This window comes from Schistocerca cancellata, chromosome 12 (genome assembly GCF_023864275.1).
Source record: "Schistocerca cancellata isolate TAMUIC-IGC-003103 chromosome 12, iqSchCanc2.1, whole genome shotgun sequence".
Taxonomy (NCBI): Eukaryota; Metazoa; Arthropoda; class Insecta; order Orthoptera; family Acrididae; genus Schistocerca; species Schistocerca cancellata.
In genome coordinates this window covers 34,425,443-34,438,775 of record NC_064637.1, presented here as the reverse complement: position 1 = coordinate 34,438,775, position 13,333 = coordinate 34,425,443, and positions in this window count along the sequence as shown.

The window sequence follows — 13,333 nt, the reverse complement described above, 5'->3', positions numbered from 1 at the left end:
CAACCGTAACACTTACAACATTCAAAAAGAAACGCGAAGTATATCTACTTAAAAAAGCTGATAAAAATGCTGTAACACCTTTTTAAAAGACAGTCTTCACTCCTTCCGATCTGATCATGTAAGCGTAGGAAAGTTGTGGAATGGTTTCAAAGTGATAGTATCGACAGCAATTGAGAGATATTGTTGTCGTTGTTGTTGTTGTCTTCAGTCCTGAGACTGGTTTGATGCAGCTCTCCACGCTACTCTATCCTGTGCAATCTTCTTCATCTCCCAGTACCTATTGCAACCTACATCCTTCTGAATCTGCTTAGTGTATTCATCTCCTGGTGTCCCTCTACGATTTTTACCCTCCACGCTGCCCTCCAATACTAAATTGGTGATCCCTTGATATGCCTCAGAACATATATATATATATATATATATATATATATATATATGATGAGTCACCTAACGTTACCGCTGGATATATTTCGTAAACCACATCAAATACTGACGAATCGATTCCACAGACCGAACGTGAGGAGAGGGGCTAGTGTACTGGTTACTACAACCCATAAAAAAATGCACGGAAGTATGTTTTTTAACACAAACCAACGTTTTTTTTTTAATGGAACCACGTTAGTTTTGATAGCACACCTGAACATATAAACAAATACGTAATCAGTGCCGTTTGTTGCATTGTAAAATGTTAATTACATCCGGAGATATTGTAACCTAAAGTTGACGCTTGAGTACCACTCCTCCGCTGTTCGATCGTGTGTATCGGAGAGCACCGAATTACGTAGGGATCCAAAGGGAACGGTGATGGACTTAGGCACAGAAGAGACTGGAACAGCACATTACGTTCACATGCTAATACCTTTTTATTGGTCTTTTTCACTGACGCACATGTACATTACCATGAGGGGTGAGGTACACGTACACACGTGGTTTCCGTTTTCAGTTACGGAGTGGAATAGAGTGTGTCCCGACATGTCAGGCCAATAGATGTCCAATGTGGTGGCCATCATTTGCTGCACACAATTGCAATCTCTGGCGTAATGAATGTCGTACACGCCGCAGTACATCTGGTGTAATGTCGCCGCAGGCTGCCACAATACGTTGTTTCATATCCTCTGGGGTTGTAGGCACATCACGGTACACATTCTCCTTTAACGTACCCCACAGAAAGAAGTCCAGAGGTGTAAGATCAGGAGAACGGGCTGGCCAATTTATGCGTCCTCCACGTCGTATGAAACGCCCATCGACCATACTGTCAAGGGTCAGCCTAGTGTTAATTGCGGAATGTGAAGGTGCACGATCATGCTGATACCACATACGTCGACGCGTTTCCAGTGGAACATTTTCGAGCAACGTTGGCAGATCATTCTGTAGAAACGCGATGTATGTTGCAGCTGTTTGGGCCCCTGCAATGAAGTGAGGACAACGTTTCAAGCGTCAACTTTAGGTTACAATATCTCTGGATGTAATTAACATTTTACAATGCAACAAACGGCACTGATTACGTATTTGTTTATATGTTCAGATGTGCTAACAAAACTAACGTGGTTCCATTTTAAAAAACGCAGGTTTATGTTAAAAAACATACTTCCGTGCATTTTTGTATGGTTTGTATTAAACAATTACACTAGCCCCTCTCCTCACGTTCGGTCTGTGGAATCGATTCGTCAGTATTTGATGTGGTTTACGAAATATATCCAGCGGTAACGTTAGGTGACTCACCCTATATATATATATATATACCACATAATAAGTGATCGTACTGAGCCCCATGGTACACAAAAACAGGTCAGATCGCTGTTGCAAAAGCAGCGAAAAAAGCATGCGAATTTTAAAAGAACGCAAAATCCCAAAGACTGGCAAAGTTTTGCAGAAGTTCTAAATATACTTCAATGCGAGATGCTTTTAATAATTTCCACAACGAAATTCTGTCTCGAAATCTGGCAGAAAACCCGAAGAGATTCCGGTCATACATAAAGCACACCAATGGCAAGACGCAATACCTTCATTGCGCAATAACAACGGTGAAATCACTGATGACAGTGTCACTAAAGCAGAGTTATTAAACACGGTTTTCCGAAACTCCTTCACCAAAGAAGACGAAATAAATATTCCTGAATTCTAATCAAGAACAACTACCAAGATGAGAAACATAGAAGTAGATATCCGCGGTGTAAAAAAGCGGCTTAAATCACCTAATAAATGTAAGGCCTCCGGTCCAGATTGTATACCAGTCAGGTTCCTCTCCGAGTATGCTGATAAAGTAGCTCCATATTTAGCAGTTATAAACAACCACTTGCTCACAGAAAGATCCGTACCCAAAGACTGGAAAATTGCTCAGGTCACACCAATACCAAAAAAGTGAAGTAGGAGTAATCCGCTGAATTACAGGCCTATATCTCTAACGTCGATTTGCAGTAGGGTTTTGGAACTTATTGTGTATTCGACCATTATGAAGTACCTCGAAGAAAACGATTTATTGGCACATAGTCAGCACGGATTCAGAAAATATCGTTCTTGTGAAACACAACTAGCTCTTTATACTCATGAAGTAATAAGTGCTATCGACAAGGGATGTCAAATTGATTCCATATTTTTAGATTTCCAGAAGGCTTTCGACACCGTTCCTCACAAGCGTCTTCTAATCAAACTGCGTGCCTACGGAGGATCGCCTCAGTTGTGCGACTGGATTCGTGATTTCCTGCTGAAAGGTCACAGTTCGTAGTAATAGACGGAAAGTCATCGAGTAAAGCAGAAACAATATCCGGCGTTCCCCAAGGAAGTGTTATAGCCCCTCTATTGTTCCTGATCTATATTGACGAATAGGAGACAATCTGAGTAGCCGTCTTAGATTGCTTGCAGATGATGCTGTCATTTACCGTCTTGTAAAGTCATCAGATTATCAAAACGACTTCCAAAATGATTTAGATAAGATATCTGTATGGTGCGAAAAGTGGCAATTCACTCTGAATAAAGAAAAGTGTGAAGTTATTCACATGAGTACTAAAAGAAATCAGCTAAATTTCGATTACGCGATAAGTCACACAAATCTGAGGGCTGTAACTTCAACTAAATACTTAGGGATTACAATTACAAATAACCTAAATTGGAACGATCTCAGAGATAAACTGCGGGTAGAGCAAACCAAAGACTGCGACTCATTGGCAGAACACTTAGAAGGTGCAACAGGTCTACTAAAGAGACTGCTTACACCACGCTTGTCCGCCCTATTCTGGAGTATTTAGTGCGGTGTAGGATCCGCATCAGGTGGGACTGACGGATGACATCGAAAAAGTACAAAGAAGGGCAGCTCGTGTTTTATTATCGCGAAATAGGGGAGATAGTGTCAGACATGATACGTGAATTGGAGTGGCAATCATTAAAACAAAGGCGTTTTTCATTGCAACGGGATCTTCTCATGAAATTTCAATCACGAGTTTTCTCCTCCATTGCGAAAACATTCTGTTGGCACCCATCTACATCTGGAGAAATGATCATCACGATAAAATAAGAGAAATCAGGGCTCGCACAGAAAAACTTAAGTCCTTGTTTTCCCGCGTGCCGTTCGAGAGAGAACGGTAGAGAGACAGCTTGAAGGTGGTTCATTGTACCCTCTGCCAGGCACTTTATTGTGAATAGCAGAGTAGCCACGTAGATGTAGATGTAGACAATCAGAGCACAACGCTGCAGAGGCTGTGACTGCGCACGATTTCTGAAGTAAAAACAGCGTATCTAAAGCGTGATTAAGAAAAACGTTGATGGCTGTTAATACATTTGAATATCTTAAAGTTTCATTCAATGTAACTCAGTAATAATATGTCTAAGACATAAGTAGGACCTACTTCCAAGAGCGTAACACCAGTGTACGTGTGCTACGGCTTCTGACCAATCATCGCGTTTGTGTTTGTTTACATCAGGTTTATTCTTATGACGAACGGATTACAGATAAGAGCGATTTGATCGTTTACGGGGTCCTTTAGACAGCAGTTCGTCCCTCGCTCTATTGCGAGTAGAACAGGAGAGGAAATGACTAGTATTGGTAAGGTGTATCCTCCGCCACGCACCGTACGGTGGCTTGCGGACTACGTATGTAGATGTAGAAACTCAGGGAACGCGTTTCGGGCGGTTAGCAGTGTATGCGGAACTCGGCTGGGTTCCAAATGGTTCAAATGGCTCTGAGCACTATGGGACTTAACATCTGTGGTCATTAGTCCCCTAGAACTTAGAACTACTTAAACCTAACTAACATAAGGACATCACACACATGCATGCCCGAGGCAGGATTCGTACCTGCGACCGTAGTAGTCGCTCGGTTCCGGACTGCGCGCCTAGAACCGCTAGACCACCGCGGCAACTCGGCTGGGATTTTGAAGGCGTATGACCATCGATGTCGAGAGTTTTTGAACTGTGCCGCCACATGAAAGATGGCAATGCGTAACACTAGTTGTAACGTGTTTGTCCTCAAGCGCAAATGTGCAGTGTGGATCATCGGGGACTCTGGGTTTATGTTCTCGGTCGTAATACGTTGTATCGGGGAAAACACTGGTTTTCGGACGTACGTTTATTACGAGTCATTTTCGGTTCCATGGGAATGGCTGCGTCGCACGACCGTTCTGTAATCCAGGACAGAAAGAATGTCAGCATCGGTCGTAACGCCATCTGCCTTTTTTTATACTGCATTACAGATCTAGATTTCAACTGACACTGCAGCTATCATTAGTGAGTAATTAAGTAGTCAACTGTTCACAAATCCATACAGCTAACCTTGGTTTACATCCATAAACCTAGGTTAGCTCTATGAATATGTAAACAGCGACTTCACCGGCTACAGTTGCCTTAGACTACAGTCATGTGTATGTGAATTGCGTTTGCGTGAGTGTGTGTGTGTGTGTGTGTGTCTGTATTTTTGACGAAGGCCTTACGCGCCTAAAGCTTTATTTGGAACAGTCTTTTCGTTGTGCCTATCAGCGACTCGGCATCTCCGCTATGTGGTGAGTAGCAACTTTCATTTTCATAATATTGTTACTTTCCATCCTGGATTTTCCATTGTTTGATAAACAGCGACCTCAGGTGGACTAATGCCTGCAAATGCCTGAGTTAGATTAGAATACGTGTCGTTATAAAAAGCATTCAACAGCCAAGATCGCATTTTTTAATTTAATATAACCGAACTCTCAGTTTAACAAGTCACGGCTGCAAAATACTAACACGAAACCTTTACAGAGGAATGGAAAAACTGGTAGAAGCCGATCTCAGGGAAGATCATTTTGGATTCCTGAGAAATTTAGGAACACGCGAGGCAATACTGACCCTACGACTTCACGGACAAGATAGGTTAAGGAAAGGCAAAGTTACGTTTATAGCATTTGTGGACTTAACGAAAGCTTTAGACAATGTTGACTGAAACACTTTCTTTCAAATTCTAAAGGTGGCGGGGATAAAGTACAGGGAGCGAAACGCTATTTACAATTTGTACAGAAACGAGATGGCGGTTATGAGTCGAGGGCCATGAAAGGGAAGTAGTCGTTGAGAAGGGAGTGAGACAGGGTTGTAAACCATCCCCGATGTTATTCAATCTGTATAATGAGCAAGCAAACAAAAGAAAAATTTGGAATAGGAATTAAAGTCCAGGGAGAAGAAATAAAAACTTCCAGGTTTCTAATTCTATCGGAGACAGAAAAGGACCTGGAAGAGCAGCTGAACAGAATGGATAGTGTCTCGAAAGGAAGATAAAGATGAACATCAACAACAGAAACACAAGGATATTGGAATGTAATGGAATTAAATCAGGTGATGCTGATGGAATTAGATTAGGAAATGAGACACAAAGTAGTAAAGGAGTTTTGCTATTTGGTAAGCAAAAGAACTGATGATGGTCGAAGTAGGGAGGATATAAAATGCAGACAGGCAATGGCAAGGAGGGCGTTTTTGAAGAAGAGAAATTTGTTAACATCGAGTATAGATTTAAATGTCAGGAAGTGTAAAAGTATTTGTATAGAGTGTAGCCATGTATGGAAGAGAAACATGGATGATAAACAGTTTAAAGAAGAAGATAATGGAAGGTTTCGAAATGTGGTGCTACAGATGAATGCTGAAGACTGGATGGTAACTAATGAGGAGGTACTGAATATAATTGGAGAGGAGAGAAATTTATGATAAAAACTGACTAGAAGAAGGTGTCGGTTGGTAGGAGACATCCAGAGGCATCAAGGGATCACCAATTTCGTACTGGAGAGAAGCGTGGGTGGGTAAAAATCGTAGAGGGAGACCAGGAGATGAATATACTAAGCAGATTCAGAAGGATGTAGGCTGCAGTACTTGGTCTGAGATGAAAAGGCTTGCACAGAATAGAGTAGCATGGAGAGCGGCATCAAACCAGTCTTTGGAATGAAGACCACAACAACAACAACAACCTGTTTCAACAATATATGCTGTTGTATCCAATTCTCAAAATCTTTCGTTGTAATAGAGCGTAAAACGAACATGTTTTACAACGAAATATTTTAAGACCTGAAAACGACGACATAGTCTGTTGAAACCTGTTGTCTTAAATAAAAAAAAATTATGAGATCTTGGTTGTTGAATAGTTTTTAACAATTAAACAGATCGCCCATCAGTGTCTCAAAATGATAAATTACAACGTGTCGTTATAACTTCGTTCAGCATACGTGATTATTTATAACGCACAGTCAGTTGAAATTTAGACCTGCTATGCAGTAAAATAGACAGAGGACGTCACGATCGATGCTGACCTTCTTTCCTTTCTTTATTGGGATTTGTGTTTGCCCGTTGTCCTTTACATGGTCCTGTTATTTGTACTTACAGTAATTAATGAAACACCCGGTGAAGTTTCGATTCAACAGTCTCATTTTTTCACCTCTTCAAGCTAAAATTCACCACATTCGTTTCCTTTACGTTCAGTATAATATTGCATACTGATCTGTCATAAAGTTCCTTGAAGGTTTCATATGATAGCGCACTAGGCATTAAGCTTGCGAGTAGATCAGCACTGTTACACAGTACGGAACGAATATGTAGTAGACGATTATACTCCGTTCATGATAAGAATAAACATTATGTACACAAACACAAAGGCGACGATTGGTCAGAAGCCGTTGCACAAATACACTGGTGTTTATACGCTATGGGATGTAGGTCCTACTTATGTGTTAGATACACTATTACTAAGTTACCTTAACTGAAACTAAGATATTCAAATTTATTAATAGCTGTTTTCTTATTCACGCTTTAGCTATGTAGTTTTTATTTCAAAAATCGTTTCACAGCCTCTGCACTGTTGTGTTTCGATTGTCTGAGGCTGCATAGAGTCGGCTTTGATGTTTTCCGAGGGAGCATTACATACATGCATCATGTATGTAGGCGAATCGGTAGCGTAGTAGAAAAATAGATCACTGCATATTCTGGGTCTGTGGTTCAAAACCCACATATTTCTTTTTCTCGTTCAACTTGAAATCTCTACATCTCGTAATTGTAAAATTCATCATCATTCTTTGTGAATAATGCACGTCTTCTTGTTTCTGATTATATATTGCACACGAAATTTCTGTTTTAATTTCAAATATAAATTCTTAATTATCGATATTTTATGAAAAACTGGTTGCTTAAATTAAGAAAACATAACGGTTTATTTTTTAAGGCAAAAAAACAAATACTCTATATTTGTACTATGTCCATTGTTTTATACAACAGTTGCAGGTAAGTGATATGGGAACATGGAAAACAATCATTTTCACAACATCGAGCACACCATAAAAATGCTGCATTTTTACATTTGCCACTGTGCCATTACAATATGAACCCGACAGAACTGATCTGGAGCCAAGTTAAGGGATCTGGCCCGAGAAATAAGAAAACTGTTAAGCTGCCAGACGTACTGGAACTAACGCATACAGCTTCTTCACACGTAGAGATGGGCAAACTGAAACACGTAAATGTTTCGAAACAAATGAAACAGTACAATGTAATGTTTCGACACGGTGTTTCGAAACAGTGAAACAGTTTGTTTAGTAATCTAATAAACCTACACATTTTATCATCTTGAATGTCTACTGTATAAGTATGTTCATATAAACACAAATGAGGTGCGAGAGCGCTAATCATATCGCAGAAAGTATGAAACTATCACTTAGGCGTCTTTGCAGTTTCGTATTTCCTGCAGCAAATGCGCTGCTTTTGTGTCATGTGACTTTCATACTTTTCAATTGGCTGAGGAAAGCCTTAGCTGAAGACAGAAGAACCACCACGAACGGAACTGGAGGTGGGAGCAAACTGCAGAAACAACAGATATGCTACTGGGATTCCCACATTCCATTAGTATGGCTAATATACCCATCCTGCTAATTTCCATGCACACAAAGGGAATCATTGTGTATAATAGACACAGTGACTATAGACTCACAAATAACGCCAAATAATTCGAATAAATAACAAAATATAACAGAAAAAAATTGTTTTTCAAGGTGTTTCGAACCGTTACTATGAATTTACGATGCTTCCCGTTCACCATTACACTGTCAGTGATATGTCAGATTGCTTGCAATTATACCTACATCAAATTTATATACATGTCTAATAACTGTCGCTCTACGCCTTTTTTTTATTTAAAATGTTGTAGTCTTACTTGCGTTTCTTAATATGATTACTGTACATGAACAGAGAAGCGTATGTTATAAAAAAAGTGTAATTTAACTGAATGATTTTCACATAATTATTATTTTGAATGCGAATAGTATGCGTTGTTTTATTGTTTGGTTAGTGTTTATAAATCAGATGTTACGCCATTTCGGAATAGGACAGTCAGCTAGAAACGAAGCTTTATTTTCGGATATCTTGAGCTTCATGCTATTGCTTGTCAAAAGATTTCGACACTCTTGAAAGTGTTTCATGAAGTGGTATGTTGTGTTTCAGTACCTGTGCCGAGCCCGAATCTCGTCCGGCACAGAGCGGAATGAAACATCACTGTTTCGATACAATTAGTCCGTTCCAGGCGCAGGTGGACTGAAACAGCCTTATTTTGAAACAACGATACAGTTTCTGTGTCTGGCTCGAGATCCGAGACAGGGGCTGAATGAAACACCACTGTTTCGAAACAGTGAACCATAGCCGTTCCGAAACACTGAAACAGTTCCACGTATCGATACACTGTATCGAAACATAGAAACAGTGGCCAAGTCTATTCACACGCCACTGCCAAACTCTGGCGGGATATAGAACGGCACGTCGTAAAAGAGGAGAAAATGCGGCGCCTGGTTGGATTCGTGGATTCTATTGTTGATCGACTCGTTATCGACGTAGCAGATGACAGTTCTAGAACTGAAACGTATTTCTCGGATTCGGATAAGGAAGGAGCTAAGAGGTTACCTGACGACATCTTCATCATAAATGTACTTGTGGATTTAGCCACCCTCTCTCCACACTCATCCTCTTCAATTCCTCATACGATTTTATCCACATATGTTCTTTGATATTATTAAAATACGTTGCTCTTGGCCTGCCTCTTGGTTTTTTCTCTAAAACTTTTCCTTCAAAGACATTCTTTAGGAACTGGTTGTGTCTCATTATGTGCCCTATCATTTTCGATTTTCTTCTTCCTATATAATTTAGCAGCGTTCTGTTCTCATTCACTTCTCTTAAGACCTGTTCATTACTTTTTCTATCAGGCCAGCTTGTTGTCGTCATTCTTCTCCATATCCATATTTCCATTGCTTCCAGTCTCTTTTTCTCAGCCTTTCCCAGAGTCCACGCTTCACATCCGTATCTTAAGACACTCCAGGCAAAAGTTTTGGCAAACTTTTTCCTACTTCCTAGGCTTATGTGATTGTCTGTTAGTAAATTCCTTTTATTTTGGAAAGCTTGCTATATCTGTGATACATTTATTGTCGTCAGTGAAATCCCTGCAGTATGCTTTTGGTATCGCACGTAGCTCGCTCAGAAAAATTACCCCGTTTGACTTAGGAATTTTCATCAGTCTTGCTTGTAATTAGAATACTACGTAAAGTTAGAAAGAGAGCATTTTATACTTTCCGTCTGGCCACTTAAGAAGCGCGCGGTAGTGCTGGAATTTTTGCCGAATATTGTTCCATTCTCTTTAAAAATTAAACGACACTCGAAGCTTTACTGTTTCTCTGCTTGTCTCTTTTTATGTCTGAACTATCACTGCAGGTTAGTTGGAGCGCTGGCTGGTAAGTGCTGTCCAAGCTTAATGCGCCGGTAACTGTTGTCCTGCACATTATCGCTCAGTCTGTCTGCGTGTGACACACCATAAAACGTATCCTTATGATCATACTTGAGTGTTCTGGTCACAGCTTGGCTTCCGCTCCACATGAAACGAAATCCAATGAGATTTTACATGCACATCTACATCTACATGGTTACTCTACAATTCACACTTAAGTGCCTGGCAGAGGGTTTATCGAACCATTTTCATACTACTTCTCTACCATTCCACTCTCGAATGGCGCGTGGGAAAAAGGAACACCTAAATCTTTCCGTTCGAACTCTGATTTCTCTTATTTTATTATGATGATCATTTCTCCCTACGTAGGTGGGTGTCGACAAGATATCTTCGCATTCGGAAGAGAAAGTTGGTGACTGAAATTTCGTAAATAGACCTCGCCGCAAAGAAAACCGCCTTTGTTTCAGTGACTGCCACCCAAACTCGCGTATCATATCAGCGACACACTCACCCCTATTGCGCGATAACACGAAACGAGCTGCCCTTCTTTGCATTTTTTCGATGTCCTCCGTCAATCCTACCTGGTAAGGATCCCACACGGCGCAGCAATATTCCAGCAGAGGACGGACAAGTGTAATGTAGGCTGTTTCTTTAGTGGGTTTATCGCATCTTCTAAGTGTTCTGCCAACAAAGCGCAGTCTTTCTTTCGCCTTCCCCACAATATTATCTATGTGGTCTTTCCAATTTAAGTTGCTCGTAATTGTAATTCCTAGGTATTTAGTCGAACTGACAGCCCTTAGATTTGTGCGATTTATCGTATACCCAAAATTTATCGGATTCCTTTTAGTACCCATGTGGATGACCTCGCACTTTTCTTTGTTTAGTGCCAATTGCCAATTTTCGCACCATACAGAAATTCTCTCTAGATCATTCTGTAATTGGAATTGATCGACTGATGATTTTACTAGACGGTAAATTACAGCGTCATCTGCAAACAATCTAAGGGTCTGCTCAGATGATGACTTAGATCATTTATTATGTAAATCAGGACCACCAGAGGGCCTATGACACTACCTTGCGGAACGCCAGATATCACTTCTCTTCTACTCGATGATTTACCGTCTATCACTACGAACTGTGACCTCTCTGAGAGGAAATCACGAATCCAGTCACACAAAAGAGACGTTACTCCATATGCACGCAATTTCATTAATACTCGCATGTGAGGAACGGTATCAGAAGCCTTCTGGAAATCTAGGAATATGAAATCGATCTGAGATCCACTGTTCCACAAGAACGATATTTTCTGAATCCGTGTTGGTTATGTATTAATAAGCCATTTTCTTCAACGTGAGTCATAATGTTCGAGTACAGTATATGCTCTAAAATCCTACTGCAAATTGAGGTCAGTGATATGGGTCTGTAATTCAATGGGTTACTCCTATTTCCCTTCCTGAATATTGATGTGACCTGTGCTACTTTCCAATCTTTAGGAACCGACCTTTCGTCAAGTGAGCGGTTGTATATGGTTGCTAAGAAAGGCGCTATTGTGTTTGCATACTCTGAAAGGAAACTGGTTGGTACACCATCTTGACCGGAAGACATGCCTTTCTTAAATGATTTTAGTTGTTTCGCAACACCTAAGATATCTACTTTTATGTCACTCATGCTAACAGCTGATTTGGTTTCGAATTCTGGAATATTTACCTCGTCTTCTTTCGTGAAGGAATTACGGAAAACCGTATTTAGTAACTCCGCTTTAGTGACACCATCATCGGTAACATTTCCATCGCTATCGCGCAATGACGGTATTGAATGTTTTTTTGCCACCGGTGTACTTTACGTACGACCAGAATCTCTTTGGGTTTTCTACCATATTTTGAGACAATGTTTCATTGTGGAAACTATTAAAAGCATCTCGCTGTGGAAGCTATTAAAAGCATCTCGCATTGCCGGCCGGGGTGGCCGAGCGGTTCTAGGCGCTACAGTCTGGAACCGCGCGACCGCTATGGGCGCAGGTTCGAATCCTGCCTCGGGCATGGGTGTGTGTGATGTCCTTAGGTTAGTTAGGTTTAAGTAGTTCTAAGTTCTAGGGGACTGGTGACCTCAGAATTTAAGTCCCATAGTGCTCAGAGCCATTTGAACCATTTTGAACCATCTCGCATTGACGTCCGCACTAAATTTCGAGCTTCCGTGCAAGTTACGCAGTCTTGGGGATTCTGCGTGCAAATGCGGAAGAATCGTGTTTATTCTCATGATGAACAGATTACAGTTGTAATGTTTGTGATTGTGCGCTGAGCGCAATTTCGAAGGCGCGAGCTTTTATTCGCCCTACATGACGCACAGGAGATAGCGCGAAAGTATGTTGAGCTTGGGCGAGGCGCTTACCGTTTTTGCGTTGAGGTTTGGCCTGCTTCCTTCGGCAGCGGCTGGGTGACGGCTTGGGAGGCGTATCCAGGCTGTCAGACGGAGAGGCCATAGTAACGAGGACGTCGACGCCGGCGGCGGTGACGCGTGCCGTGGAGGGAAGGGGCTTCTGGGCGCCGCTCCACGGCCCATCAAGAACTCGCTCTCGCCATTGCGAAAACACTAGCAGGGCCGTCCACCTAGTCACTCACTACACGACAAACTGGCCAACACCCATGGTTCGGTCGGTTCCACTCCGACACCGAAAAATGCGCATCAAAAATTACTCTTAAAAATAGATTGTTCTGCAGACACCAGATATGTGGCGCGTAAGTTACAAAAAAACTGTTGTATATTCTCAAATTGCAATTTCGAAAAATATAATCTGCTGTGGTTTTGCTTAACTAGTCACAAGCTCGGTTTGAAAAGGCGTTTTCTCCTGATCGTAACTATCTAAATGGTCTGAATCTGAAAGCAGTCGTGCAGGGCTTTCTGTGTTCACCTGATTACTGTGTATATTTTCTTGCTCGCAACATAAAACAGTTGCATCGGTTGTCTGCAACTCTTCACGAACACAATAATTCAGACCCGAAAGCTACAATTAATCAGTCAGGAAGAGCTGCGTCAGAATGTGACCTAGGCTTGCACTCTTCTTACTCCGTTATTTCTGGCCTTTCTTGACACGTGCGTGCGTTTTGTGTGGTAGCAGCGTTCCTCACACGATATTGTCAG